We start from the raw sequence: 14,968 nt of genomic DNA, 5'->3' as shown, positions 1-14,968 counted from the left end.
GAGTTTTAGCTTCACTTCTGCTTTAGCATAAGGCATAGTTAAAAATATCCACTCTTTCTGGGAATGTACTTAGTGATGAAACTTCTCAAACAGTTGGTTCTGTAAACATTAAATTGGTCCAAATCCATGTTGCCAAATGAAGGCCCTAGTTGTACTCTTATTTGGGAAGTGAAGCGGTTTATATATCCACATATATAAAGGTTGAATACCAGCCCTAGAAAGATAAGGCTGATGTACGAGAAAGTGTGCCCTCTCCTACAGTGTGAGACCAACCTAAGTTACAGGCTACGAGACCCTTTTAAGGGGTGCTTGCATTCCTTAAGGTAGGTTCTACAAACGTTTTAAATGGAGCTTAAGGAGTGTGGAGGGGCATTTGAACATGCGTGTCTTTATGGGTATTGAATCATTAGTTTCCGTGCCATGAGATAGTGCTGCCTTTTCTTTTTCCTAATCTCTTCTAAAGACAATACAGAAATGGTGCTAAAGGATATACTCAGCCTTTTCTGAAAGGATTCTTCCTTTGCATGTATTACGTTCTGTATCTTAGTCCTTGTTGCTGTGCAATAAAATGAAATAGTAAAATCTAAAATCCATAAAAGTCAACTGAAGCATTTTAAAGATGATATTGTATCTGGTCCTCATAGTCTTTGTGCTTTACTCTTGTGTTACCAACATAGATCAGTTTGTAGGGATTTTACTTTTAGATATAGAACTGTAAAATAATTGAAGAGGGAAGAATCTTCCATTCTTCATGGAAGAATCTTAGGAGTCCATCAGCTAACAGAAAAAAAATATTAATTATTCAGAATATGGTAATTTTATGAATTTTATTTTTGCTCCACTCCTCCCACCTGTCCTTCCATTTAAGATCCTCCTTTGCAGTAGAACTAATAGAGTAATGCACGGTAATTCTTCAAGGGTCTTCAAGATGAAGTTCTGGTGGGGTAGTGTTGCAAGGTTGCAACCTTTATGGAGGGAGAGACTTAACAAAAAGCAACAACAAACACCAAAAACAAACCAACAAAACCTTAGTAAGGCAACCAATAGGTACAGCTCAGAGAGAATTTACTACAAGCTCTTGCACTGCAAATTTAGCTTACCATTTTAAATATACTGAAAGACATGAAGAGGGTGCAAAATATTGTTATTTTAATAAGCTTGAGATTTCATTCTTCCTATGCTGTTGACCTCGATCCAAACCTGTATTTCACAGATCCAGACAACTTTGAAATAATGTTTTCCTTCTTGACCAAAGAGTTCTCTTATTCTTAGTTATTTAGAAATAGCATTCTTGGTGAGATACATTCTCTGCATCAGTTGTAGGCAGTATTTAATTCTTATTAATAAGGTAATAGTAGTTCAGTATGATTGGTGATGTATTTTGAGGTAAATTTTCTTTTTTTTTATTTTTTTTTGTCCTGGGGCAGCAATTAGGACAGCCTTGAATCATACAATGAGTGACTAAACTTGAAGCTTGAGCTCAAATTAAGAGTTATGTGGAAACTATATCTGCTGTGTGGTAACAGCTGATTTAGTGTTTAAAAGTCTAAATCAAAATTGGTTTTGTAATGCAGTCCTTGCAGTGGAATGTTGGCCAATGAGTTAATGGACTATTCTGACATATAATATTAAAAAAAAAAAAAGTGTAATTAAATTAAATTTACCAAACCAGAACCAAATACATAATTTAGTTTCACTTCCTATGAAAACAATTTTCATTTTCTTCCTCAGCTTTACTTAGCGTGCTATAAATTGCCATCACTGAGTTGTTTCTATGGCATGTGTTTGGTACAAACAGAAGTGACTGTTCTTTTCTATGTGTTTTAGGGTATTTTAGTGCCAACCCCCACCTAAACGGTCTGCAAGAGTTAAATCTGACTTCCTTTGAAGTAATGGAAAGGCTTCATTAATTACTTCAAAAACTGGAGCAACTAAGAGGACATCATTTAGTTCCATTCAGTCAGAATGCTTTAGTGTCCCAGAACTTTTATTTAAAAAAAAAACAATTTATTTTTAGTGAAATTTTGATTATTATGATGGAAAGAAAAGCAACAAACAAACAATGTTATCCTTAATGGTAAGGACTAGTGCTGCTGGTTACTTTCTGAGTAGAAAAATCAGTAGAAAATAAAGTCTATGTTGCTGGTCTCTTCTATCATTTAGCAAATATCAAATTTTCTTTCAATTTGATCACTGGGAGCCATTCTTTTTCTGTTTGTTTCATTTCTGCTTCTTTCAGACAGTATGCAATCTCCCATTCAGTTTCATGAAGCATCAAGTATGTTCTTGATGTACCAACCTTAGTTTGTTCCAACCCATATTATCTGTTTAAATCAGGATGCATTTCATCAGGTGCAGTGGTTAGAGAGGATAGCTAGACTCTCATGTACACCACTTAAATAAAACAAACTTACAGTATATGAGAGACAACAAATTCTTTGTTCCTGTGCATGTTTAAAATCATGGGGAAATAACAGACCAGGTGCTGCTGTTTTTCGTTTTGTTTTTGAATATGGTTAGAGTGAAACACAAAGTATCAGTTCAGATGTATCACATTTTACAAAGTATCAGATGAAAAATGTGATATGGAAAGAAATATTAGCAGTGCCATCAGTTTTGCTGGTTCCTGGCAACATGGAAGTAAGAACAGTGGGAGGTGGATATTCCTGTGTAGACATTAAGATATTTATATAGACATGGTCAATTTTCTGTTCTAGATTTCCTATAATTATTCTTAGGACATTTTGTAATGCACTATCCATTTTCAAGGTTGTAAGAGGCTTGGATGAATTGAGCAAATACTTTAAAGGAAAATAAATGATGTTTACCACTAGTCATCCTGCTCTTTGTCAGTGTGAACAATAAAAAAAAAAGTCTACTATGCCTGCTTCTCCTTTGTGGATTCCTTTTTCCATGAGTAGTTTATGAGTAATAAAATTAATGAAGCTTGGCTTCCTTACGTTTTCACATATGGTACTACATATTCTATTTCATATGGTAATACATTTCTCCTGCCTTTGGAGAAATCATATGAACATTCTATCTAAGAATTTTAGTGGTCTAATGGTTAAAGACTAATACCGAACTCTGCTAGTGGCTTGTTACATAAATGTTCACTCTTTGCCCTTCAGCTGCCCCATCTATAAACAGAAAATGGTTATAATTTTACTATTTCTGAACAGTTCTTTGAGCTCTGCAAATCACGAAAGAGACACAGAAGTGTTGCAGGGTATCTGGTCAGTCTCTGTGATAACAATTTTAGAGCACTGGCTAAGGAAGAAATACACCCATGGTGTATTCACCAGCACAACCTTGGGAGGCTTGACTCATATTTTAAGACCCATGTCAATGTATTTTTACACTTCCTGACAGTTTTGTTTGCCTATTTTATTGTCTAACCTAGTTTTTTAAAAATCATGTCTCTCTCCCTCCCTCTCTCTCTCTCTCTTTTTTTTTTTTTTTTTTTTTTTTTTTAGCGACTCTGGCATACATCTCATATCAGATGGTATATCAGATGTGTATACCACATCTCAACTGGAGCTGGGGACTTTGTCTTAATGACCTGATGCATTACACTTTAAATAACATTTCCCTTTGTGTTGTGGTTGTTGTGGTGTTTTATTGTAAAGTTTGAACTGACAAAATACAGAATGTTATTCCTTATGTTATATCAGTAAATTTTAGAGAAACTGAGAGATGGAGCAATAGACTATGCCAGAAAAAACCTAGTTGAACATGGACTTTCCAACTTCTAGTCGTCTGTCTGCTAAACCACTTAATCATCATCATCAGTTGAACTGGTATTGCTGCAATGAAAACAGGCCATAATACTGAATGGACCCTCATTCCTCGGTTACAACAGAAGCTATAAAACCCAAGCAAAAGATTTCTCCCACTAGTCCAATTTATATTGATGAAAAAAATAAAGATACCTCTCCCCTCAAATCAACAAACCTTCATGCTCAATTTGTAGACAAAAAATACCATGCTCTGAATCTGCTCCACTTATTATTTTATAATATTTTAATTTTAACTACTTTATTTTGAGAATGTTTGTTTTTGTTTTTTTTCCATCCCAGGAGATTCCTTTTGACATGGGAAAATTTAAAAAATTTCTTAAATGAAATATATGATAATTTCAAAGGAGTCTTGTCAAGGCAGTCAGAATAAATGGGGATTTACAATTTAGATTTATTATACAGTTGTGGAGGAGGAAACAATCTGTGTTATCTGGTTTAAACATAAAGCACAGCAAGCACTCCTAAGTAATACAAGATATATAAGCAATTCTCAGTGTATTAAATGTTGTTGTGGTTTAGTATATATAACCAGCATAACAGGTAATGTCAGAAATGCCCACACACATCTTAAAAATCTGTTATAAGAAGTAATAAACGGATTTCTATCTTTTCCTTCCCTGCTGGTTGTTCATGAATGGTCCCAGGCTGACACTGGTTCTCTGCTCAATTTGGCTAATACTAGCATTTCCTCTGTGCAATCAGAATAAGACAAAATATAAATGAAGCAAATATGGGGCTAGCGTATAATTAGTATGGCTGAGTCAAATAGAAATACATTTCATTATAAACACTAAAGACTTGGTTAAACTTCAGATTGCTCTGGATCTGGTAACAGTGAAAAACTTGGGGTTCTGAAGAGGAATGAATCTTTCAGAAGACACCTTTATATGGGAAAAACATGATTTAGCTAATTAAAACAACAAACTTATAAGTCATGTAAAACTGCCTAGAAGAGCTGCAATGTAGGTAATAGGAAAGAAGCTTTTACAGGTGCATTGTGATTTTTTCCCTGCCTTCTATAGAAATAACTTCAGTACAAGCTTATTTCAAAGTAGGTAGATTTTTTTTTGTTTGCTTGATTTTTTTTTTTTTTTTTTTTAATTATTATTTATAACAGTTTCATTTAGTAGCATTTTTGAGGTACAAATATCATGGAAGCAACTGGAAATTTAAAACGAGGATCAGAATAAGAGACTTATAAAATTTAAATGGGGAAAAAAAACCTAGCTGGATCTACATCAGCAGAATAACTGACATTAATGATTGTACAGGTACATTCATATTTGGATCCCTATTTTAATACTTTTTAAGGGGCAATAACACCATTGTCCATTTGTGTCTGTGGAGGCCATGTGATATCTGAATGCTTGGCTGTCATGTATTTGGTATTAAAAGTTTATAGCCTGATGGAAGCTGTAAATTTTTAAATAGAAAAAAGTTCCTGTATATGATACAATTGTTCTAATGCCTTCACTTTTAATGTTGATGCTCTTAGAGAAAGTGAAGCTTTTTTTTCTCCTTTCACTCTCTTGGCATTTCTATTTCATATGTCAAACATCTAGTGTATGCAGAATGTAGGGAACTCAAGTTCTTGCATAGACATTTACTTTGAACATATTCACCTTCACAGGGCATTACTAATGTGTCTAGACTGTCATTTGGGAAAGTCTTGGAAGCAGAGGAGATGATGTTCAGTTCTGCTATTGCTTTGAGTGAAGTTGTTATGTGACATGCCATAGAGCTTTGGACCAGGTCTGGGGTTCTGCATTCTGTTTCTAGATCTGCTGCTGACATGCTGTGATATGGTGCAAGACTTTCAATTTCTTCCTGCATGCGTTTCTCGAACTGCAGAAGTAGTGTGGCGTTAGTATTTACATAAAGGATGCATTCTCGATCAGAAGATAGAATTCTTTTTACTGGTAATGACAGAGTATCATCAATTACCTTGCATAATTATCTCTATGAAGACAACAATATTGGATGGTGCTGGAGCAGTGTCAGTTCTGTTAGTTGCTATGTGCCAGTTGTCTATGTGATTGGATACTACAGTGAAAGGGATGTAAATAGGCATGCACAGATCCTGTTCTGGCTTTGCTAGGGCAAGAACGGAGGCAGGAAGGGTGTTCAGTCTTTCTGCTCAGGATTGAACAAAATATCAGGCAGCTTCAGAGTCAGAGGTTGACCATAGCAGTCTGTGGTGTTCTGCCAAAATCTAGTCCAAACTGTTGTCAATGAAATCAAAGTTCTTCATTTCAGTTGTACTGTTGAAAGTAGCTGGGAACACTACAGTAGCCAAGCAGTAAACTTCGGATAAAATAAGATATCAGACAGCTTCCAGTTGTTCCTATTTCTTTTTAGTAAATACTAATGATATAAGGTAGCCTGTCATTGAGGTCTTGAAATTATCTTATGCAGCACTTTTTTTTTTTTTTTTTCAGATGCAGTTAATGGTAGAAATGTTCTTGTTTAATTATCTCCAGTACAATTCACTTGGTTCTCTTCTAAATGCAGATGCAAAATTGTGGTCATTGCACTAACAAACTCTATATTTAAGCCATTTTGGAAATTAAGGATTTCAGTGAACTCTCATATATGGTATAGGAAGATATAACTTTGTATAAATTTGGCTTGGTAATGTGCAATGACTTGTCCTTGATGTGGGGTAAATATTTCTCATTTTTGTATCCTACTTTCTATGGAAAATAGCCACTAAAATTACTTATGTGAACTCATGTCTCTAGGTACTCTAGAAGCACTTTAAAAAGTTAATATTCACGATGTTACTTGTGCCATTAGGTGGTGCTTTCGAACTTCTCTAGCTCTAAGAAAGAAGCAAGAATAGCACTTCGATTTGTGCAGGACATGCTTTCATAGAGTTACTGAGAGTGCAGTAATGAAGACCAGCTGTGTCGGTAACAGGGTAGAGCTGAGAGAGGCTGTGGGAGAATGAGGTGGTGGAAGCTGAGACTGGGCTTGTGAAAAATTCTATGGGGAAAGTCATGTGCAGTGTATGTGCTGTAAGGTTAGGAGATGATTCAGAACCAAAGAAGTTTGTGAGGTCAATGCTGTTTCATATTAGCTGAAACTCTGGCTCACTGAAAGCTGACTTTGCATGCACACTAGTGTCTTTAGCTTTTTCTCTTTACTGTTGCGTGCCTGCTTTGGTGAGCTGCCATATTTGTTTATAATGAGATGTATCTCTTTCCTAAAAACCATCCAGGTCTCTGGTTTCAAGGAAAGATTTAGAGATATGCGCAGACTTCTGTAAATGGGTAGGAGTATCCTAGAATCCCAGTTTTACTGGTTGGTCTTAATCAGACCAATTCCTGGCTCCTAGGAAGCACTCTGTCCACAAAGAAATTGAATAAAAAGTTGAATCTGAGCCTGTCAGAGCAATTGGGATGGTGAATGTTATTTACTTACCTTACAGTAACTCTGTGGCTAAAATTTATTGTTTGATTCCTTATTTAGCTGTTCACCTTTGAATACTTTTGTTTTTATTTAAGTTCCAACTTTTAATATAGGTAGTGGTTTTGCTACCCAGCTACTTCTTGGTTTACAGAAAATTCCTACAATGTAATAATGACTAATGACCACATGTAAAATCTACCTTAATACACTCTAGATGAGCTCCTTTCTTGGTAGACTTCTGTGCTTTGGCACCTTCTGTTTTCTTATTATGCTCTGTTGTAATGACTCTTTTGTGCTAGTGATTACTTTAATTTTTACGGCTTCATGGTGGAGATTCAAGTTATTTGGATAATACCACAGAATAAAACCATCCTATTTTTAAACCTAAGGTTAAACAAGATTGATACTCATTTGTCCTGGGTTATTTTTAATCCCAATGTGCTATTTTTGAGGATTACTTCTTGAACTTTTTTTTCCGGTATTTTTGTCTGGGTTCACAGGGGCTATGTAAGAAATGATTTAACTTATGATGCTTTCTTACTTATTAAGTGCTTAAAAATTTTTGTTGTATTTTTGCATGAATATTTATACTACAATAATAAATAATTCCTCCAAGTTTGAAAAGTTTTTCTGCAAGGTGCTCTGAGCATGCAATATGTAAATTGTGCTGTGAGACTCCTCAGAAATCTGCTGCATTACAGGATTTGAGCCTGTGGAGACCAGTCAAGGAATAGGAGTGATAAGTATTTTTTCATGAGGAAATGAAACATAGAAAGAAGTGGTATGTGTAAAACTTCCCAGAAGATCCAAGATTCTTTGTTATGTATGTTCACCAAGAGTCAGTACAGTTGTGTTACTTAATGAGTATGTTTAAAGAAGTTTTATTTTTAGTGAGAGGTTTCTGTGATGTACAGTATTCTAGAAAGCTATATTATTTGCCTGTATTTTTGAAAATTGTGGAATGGTGTTTGGAGTTGTGGAAAGTTATTAATAGCAAGAGAAAGTATCAAATTTTTAAAGGTCTTTGGAAGAGAAGATGGCAGACTATAAGCTTTGATTGGTAGGGGAAGAAAGTGAATGTGCTTCCCAGTGATGGGGACAGCTGGCTTCTTTTTGAATAAATATTCAAGAAAGCAGGCAATGAAACCCTGTCATTCCTAATCAGGAATGAATTCCCAAAGAAAGGCTAAGTAGAAGAAGAAGCAGCCTAGAATTTTCTGATGGTTTGTAATCTCCAATTTTGTTCAAGATATTTTTTCTTGGGGTGACTCCATATTGTATCCCTGCTTGGAGCTCTTTTGGTGGATATTTAAAATATTTTTCAGGTTCTGTTTCCATAGTTATGTTTGCTCTCTTACTTTAAAGTCTCGCTGCAAATGCAATCTTTGTCTATTAGTGCATAAGGGAAAAGAGAAAATTCATCTTCTATGGCTTGAACAACAAAATCGATAGTTTCAATACTTTATATACTTGACTAGACTCTGAAGTCTTTGCCATTTAAATCTAATGCTGGGAAATTATTAATTATGGACCAGGAGGAATAATGAAAACCTATTAGTAACGATAGTAAGTGGTAGAAAATGTACGCAACACATAAAGAGCTGGTTAAATATGTCAACAGCAAATAGCTATGAAAGAAAGATTGTCTGGATGAAGATTACTTCTTATTTCCTTGAGGATTAGCTTGGAGAAAATTACTTTTATTTTTATTTTTATTTTTTTAAATAACTTTGGCACAAACAATTGTGTTATGCTGATGAAATCAATTGACAAAAAAAATTAGGAGGGACTGTGAAGGCAGCAGACCATTTTATATTATAAAGGAAAGAATGGGACAGGCTTGGAGACAAAAAATAATAGAAAATCAATAAAACAAACCGCACCTGGGAATCAAAGCATCTTTTCTGGAGGCTCACAGATTGAAATAGTTGAAGAAGTAGAGGATCTGTGTGCATTGGTTGGTCGCAGGAAGAGTATGAGCCATCAGTGTGACATGGCTGTGGAAAAATGAAACATATCAAATGAAGTGATCCCAAAGAGTGAGTACTGATACTCATGTTCATTCACTTGAGACCTTTCTTGGTATGTTTTTGAGCAATTCTAATCATTTATGATCAAGAGATGTGGGTCCAAACTGAAATGTCCAGCCAGAATCATCAGAGGAATGGAGAACTCCCTGTACAAGAGGAAATGAAAGCACTTGACTTACTCAATGTCAAAATAGAAAAACTGGAAGAAGCCTATGGTGGCTGTTATATCAGGAAAAATAAAAGCTTTTTTTTTTTTTTTTTTTTTTGGTACTTCACCTAATATTGTCCAAATGACCATGTATAAATGTACATTTTTATTTTAAAAAAGAGTTTCCAATTATAAGAACGTGGAAGTTCTGCAATTGCCTAGTTACTTCAATACAAAGAGAAATTGAAGTGTTTGTCCAAGTTGTATGTAATCCTGTTACTCTCAGTTAGGCCATGACAGAAAGTTATATTTTTGAGACAACAGCAGTGTAATGAATTTCTAGGTCAAATCCCAAGTTCACAGTAGTCAGTAGGTGGTGGGTCAATGCTTTTGAAGCAGCGGTTGCTTATACACTTCCTGTAGGTTAAAGCTGAAGCTTCAGGTCTGTGGCCCAGGACAACTCATTTAACTGATCCTTAGCAGTGCAGTAAGATGGGGAGTAAAATTAATTTATTCAGCCAAACTGAAATAAACCCTTTAAAATATTCAATTAAGTACTTTATCCTGCTATGTATATAATTTCAGTTTCTGATTTCTCAGAAGGTCCTCACTTTGAGTTTTTCGCTCCTTCTATATGAACACTGAGATCTTTGTGGATTCTTTAATCTAGCTGCCTCTGTGGCCTCAGTTAATGTTTTGAAACCATGCATTATTGTGTTTATGATTTCAGCTTTTGTAGTATATGTGGAGAAACTAATGACAGTATGTTTTGATGAAAACAATTTCCTCTTTAGAATATGTCACTTGTGGTCAACTCTCCTGATAATTTTGGCTCATTATACTCCAGGCTTAAATGACTGCTAGGTTTGGGGTCTGTGACAGAGAGGAAACAAAAATGCTCATTCAGACTTGAAAGTGGCGCATTTGCTGCCTTTCACTTTTCATGAATTCACAGATAACCAACTTTCACTAGCTTGTGAAATTCAAAACACCCTCAAAATCCAGTGGGGAATGCAGTGTTTTGTGGATCACGTTAAGTGTGTAGATCACAAGGCCACTGTGCAGACCTTCTATGTAGAAGAATTTTCTTTTATAACAGAACGTGACACTGAATATATATGCAGAAATTCAAAATGAATTTTTAAACCATGAAAGTAATCAGCTGAGTACACAACACATCTTGAGGACTGTTACATGCCTGGCTCTATTTTTATTCTGAAGTTATTTTCTAAAATAAACATGGGTTGAAAAGCAACCCTAAGGTGGCCAAGTAGGATGGAGTGGGACCTTTGGTGACCTCTTCTCTTGGAGAATCCCAGGAGGGCCTTTGGTAAGACCTGCACTCAGCAAGATGAAATTATGTCAATTCAAAGGAATGTTTTTGTCTCCCATTTACAGACACCACTTCTTTTCAGGTAATCTGTTCTAACTAGATTTCTTCTTACTGCTGTCAAAATGTGTTCTTATTTACGCCTATTATTTAAATATTTATGATTTATTTTTTTTCTCTTTATAATTACCATTTTATGAAGACTTATTACTTACCCTGCTTTTCCTTTCACTATCTGGTCTGTTTCATCTCTCACTTAGGAGTGGAGTAGGGTCACTTTTGAATATTTAGGTATGAAACTGTGAACTGCCTAACTTGCAGATGTTAGCTCTGAACTCATGCTCCTTGCTGCCTGGCACCCTTTCCAGCACTGTGTATGTGTGCAGACAGCACTTTGCCAGAACATCAGAAAGCTGAGCTCTGTTATCTCCTCAGAAATAGTCCGTTATCTTCCAGGTGATAAATTTCATTACCTAGTCACCGACAGACATTGCAGTTAACTAGTCACTGACAGACATTGCAGTTCCACAGACATAGTCAACAGCTCTAAAACTGCATGCTGTAGAGGCCTCAGAATGCTGCACAGCAGTATATTTCAAAATCTAAACTGATCTGAATCTGTTACCTTGCCAGACCTCGTAGCTGCCTGGGAGGTAAAACACAAGGATTTCACATCTTTATTTGGGTTGGTTTGAACTTCATAGGATGAGTTTCATTGTTCACAGTATGATAGGTGAACCAATGCTCAAATACACACAGACTTGTCTAGAGAATAACAAAATTCCTCCCGGGTAATTTAGAGTTGTAATGGGGGTAGAGATGATATGTTTCACTTTTTTCAGACAAAACAAAAACAGCAACAAAAAACCTTCCACTGTACACATGCTTTTTGAGGTGCCAGGAATGGACTCTTGGCCAGGCTACCAGGCTGATGGTGTACTGCTAGATTTTAAGGCTGTAATGATTTTGATTCATATTTTTTTTTTCTTCAGAGTGGTTAATGACGAGACTAAAATGCATCTTGCTGAAAGTTCAGGTGACTTTGCAAGATTGTTCAAGAGCACCATGTTCTGCTACCTTCATTCAAAAGTTTTTTGATCTCTTTCATGGGATACAGGTAATGCAGCGTTCTTGTGGTGAGATACATGTGTAAAAGTTTCCGTTGGTGAATTATGATTAGCTGTTGAAATGGTAGTATTGCTATAGTGATCCACTACCAGTTTCTGTTTTCAGGTTACATCTAAGTGTGGTTTTACCATTTATAAAGACATACCTGCCAGACCTCCCCACCTTCCTGAAGAACTCTGTGTTCCCTGCTCTAATAGTATATTAGTAAGTAAATAAATAAATAAAATGCCACACATTTTTTCCAAGAAAATTAGACCTTCCCTTGTTTTACTTTGCCATGAAATCTAATTCATTCTGGATAACAAAAGTCAAGGATGCAAATGTGTGTCTGTCCATGCATTATAATGATTTTCTCCCTGAAAATAGAAATGTTTTATGTTCGGAGGTTATATTACAGGCACTTTTACTAATGAATTCATAATAGCATTCACCTAACATTATGTTGTTCTAAATGATGATTAATTTTTTTAAATAGTGGAACTGATGGAAGTGGCTTTTGTTGAGGCTGCCTAAATATTTCTGTTCGGCAGTGCAGACTTAACACGTGCTGAACTGGGAAACTTCCGCCTCCTAAGCATATTTGATTTTATTCTTGTATTATCAAAAGTAAGCTTGAAAAGTCTGAGTAAAACAAAATTAAAAAGAAAATTACACAAATAGGTATTTAGCTATAATTTCAATGTACAGTTACATTTTTATGTTGTCAGAATATGCTTATCAGCAAAGATTTTCCCCTCAAGCATCTTTTAATAGTAAGAAAGAGAATATGAATAGTTTTCATATATACTGCTGCTTTTTATTCCTATGAATAGGAACTACTGATGTTATATACTATCTGTCTAGTAATATGTTGTCTGTTACATATGCCATGACCGTAGTGTGAAATATATATATATATATAAAAAGAATGGCTGGATTTTTTTATTTATTTATTTTCTTTTTTTTAACGGCAGTTTACAAGGCAGATATTGATTTTAGTTCTCATCACAAATGATATAACATCTGTACTTGCCACAATAGAACTACTACAGTTTAGGAGTTGAGAAGAAATTGTTCAAAGATGTCAGATGTATTATTTCCTCCTAGATGCATCCTCATTTTTTCTGGATAATGCACAAATGGTACAGAAAGGCTGACTCTGCCCATTCAATAACCATTTTCATCCACTCCATGACCAGTTGAATGTTAAAGAAAAGAGAATGAATTATTAGGCAGAATTTTAAAGCTCCATGGGGATTGTTTATCATAAGACCCCAATACTGCCAAATTAGTGCTACGTGCATGAGAAGTGAGATAAATGCCAACAGTAGGCAGATACTTCTACTTAACATAAAACACCTGGAGGGAAAGTTGGGTTTAAAGTCCATTTAAAACCAAAGAGGGTCTTGTTATCAGTGTACCTTTCATACTTGTTAAGACACAAATTTGTCTTATGGTTTTTAGCAGTATGCATGTAATTGACTGTTAATGGTTAATCATTTTGAATTACAATAAATTTGCTTTGCTAAGACTAGATCTCTAGCTGGTCTGAATTGTCACAGCACTACTGCTCTTACATTCTTTCCACTTTTCTGAAACATTGAGTATTTCTCTACTCCTATCTTCTTCGATCTTCTTCTATCTTACTTTATTTCATTTTGGTGGTCTCATGTTAAGGAGAAATATCTGTTTTGTGATAAGAATGTTTTTTTGGGGGTAAATATATGGTATAGCAAGTTGTAATGTCACTCTGAATGGAACATTTCTGGCCTGTATTTGCTCTTTATCTTGTTATAATGATATCAGAGGCCCAATGTAAATATCCTTCTGTTCCGTCCAATGACCCATACTTTCATTTAGTGTAATTAGAAAAACTTCTGTAAAACAGCCTGTCAGGGAGAAATAATAGGGCTGTTAGACATTTGGCAAAACTCCATTGCGTACTGCTGAGATACAATATTCCAGTTTTGCAGGACATTTGTCAAGCCGGCTGGTTGCTGAAATGCGCTGGAAAGATCCTCCTGTCACCAGATAGCACCTGGCGGAGGGCTGGGAACAGTCAACTCTTCCCACTTTGAGCAAATCTGGGACCAAAATCCCTTCAGGATTCACGGAGCTCGGAGGACCATGTCAGGAACCAGTCGTGTTTATTTTCATATGGTCCTGTTTCTTTTTTCCCCACTGAGAAATTATATTTTCATGGAACTGACTGAAAATCAAATAGATTCTGTGGAGAAATAACTTGAAAAGACATTTCTTTCTTTCTTTCTTTCTTTCTTTCTTTCTTTCTTTCTTTCTTTCTTTCTTTCTTTCTTTCTTTCTTTCTTTCTTTCTTTCTTTCTTTCTTTCTTTTGTATATTTCTCATATATTTTGTATATATATATTTTTTGGTATATTTCTCTGAGGAAGTTTTTAAGTTTTTACTTCTTGCAGTACTTGAAGAAACATCAAAGTAGGCTTTAAAAATGGTTGTTGAAAGAAGGTATAGACTTCTTGCACCTGTGTTGTGGTGCCTTTTGTGGCAGTCAGAACATGCATAGTGCTGGTGCCATGTGGCCATGTGTGTCACACATGAAGACCCGCGTGCTGAGGAATCCAACATTGCCTTCTGGTGTGTGTCCTTGAACCCAGTTCCACTAGGAATTGTAACTAGAAAATGGGAGGGAAAGGAAATCTAGTTAAAAAGTTGATCAGAAGAAAGGCAACTGAAAGGAAAAAATAGTTTTAAGCAAAATCCATTCATTTATTTATGCACAATTGACAAATTAATGGAAAAAAATTGAGTGATTTTTTTTTATAAGATATTTACAAAAGTGTTTTCAAACTCTTATTTCAATGAAAAAAGCTTTCCTAAGTAGGACAAGTCTTGACATTTTGGGAGAAAAAATTAAAAAATAAAACCTCTTTTATTTGTAGCATGTAGAACAGTAAGAGTTCTACTGCTTAAAAAAAAAAAAATAGCTCAGTGGTATCCACCATATTTTGGTATGCACTCTCCTTTATTATTCTATTAAGCTCCTTTAAAGTACATTCCAGAATAGATTCACAGCTGAGGTGTGAGCCCCCTGTGCTCAGAACAGTGTGCAGGCAGCCAAGCAGTCCCAGAGCACTTGGAGCCCTTGGTGCAGTGGAGAACTGAGG

The 14,968-nt window shown here is 35.4% G+C and overlaps 1 long non-coding RNA gene across 6 annotated transcripts in view; it reads left to right on the top strand.

Moving 5' to 3' along the window:
- LOC106018109 (uncharacterized) overlaps positions 1-14,968 on the top strand; it is a 74,484-nt gene that overhangs the window by 12,493 nt on the left and 47,023 nt on the right. For 3 of the 6 annotated variants that reach the window (XR_002403671.4, XR_002403669.4, XR_005268078.2), the window contains one exon: positions 11,712-11,836. This is a non-coding gene — a long non-coding RNA (uncharacterized lncRNA). Of the gene's footprint in view, positions 1-11,711; positions 11,837-11,939; positions 12,052-14,968 lie in introns of all 6 variants that reach the window. The other 3 variants (XR_005268076.2, XR_011811281.1, XR_005268077.2) reach the window with 2 other exon arrangements.

The sequence above is a fragment of the Anas platyrhynchos genome, chromosome 9 (assembly GCF_047663525.1).
Source record: "Anas platyrhynchos isolate ZD024472 breed Pekin duck chromosome 9, IASCAAS_PekinDuck_T2T, whole genome shotgun sequence".
NCBI lineage: Eukaryota > Metazoa > Chordata > Aves > Anseriformes > Anatidae > Anas > Anas platyrhynchos.
This window is presented reverse-complemented; position numbering and strand designations above follow the sequence as displayed.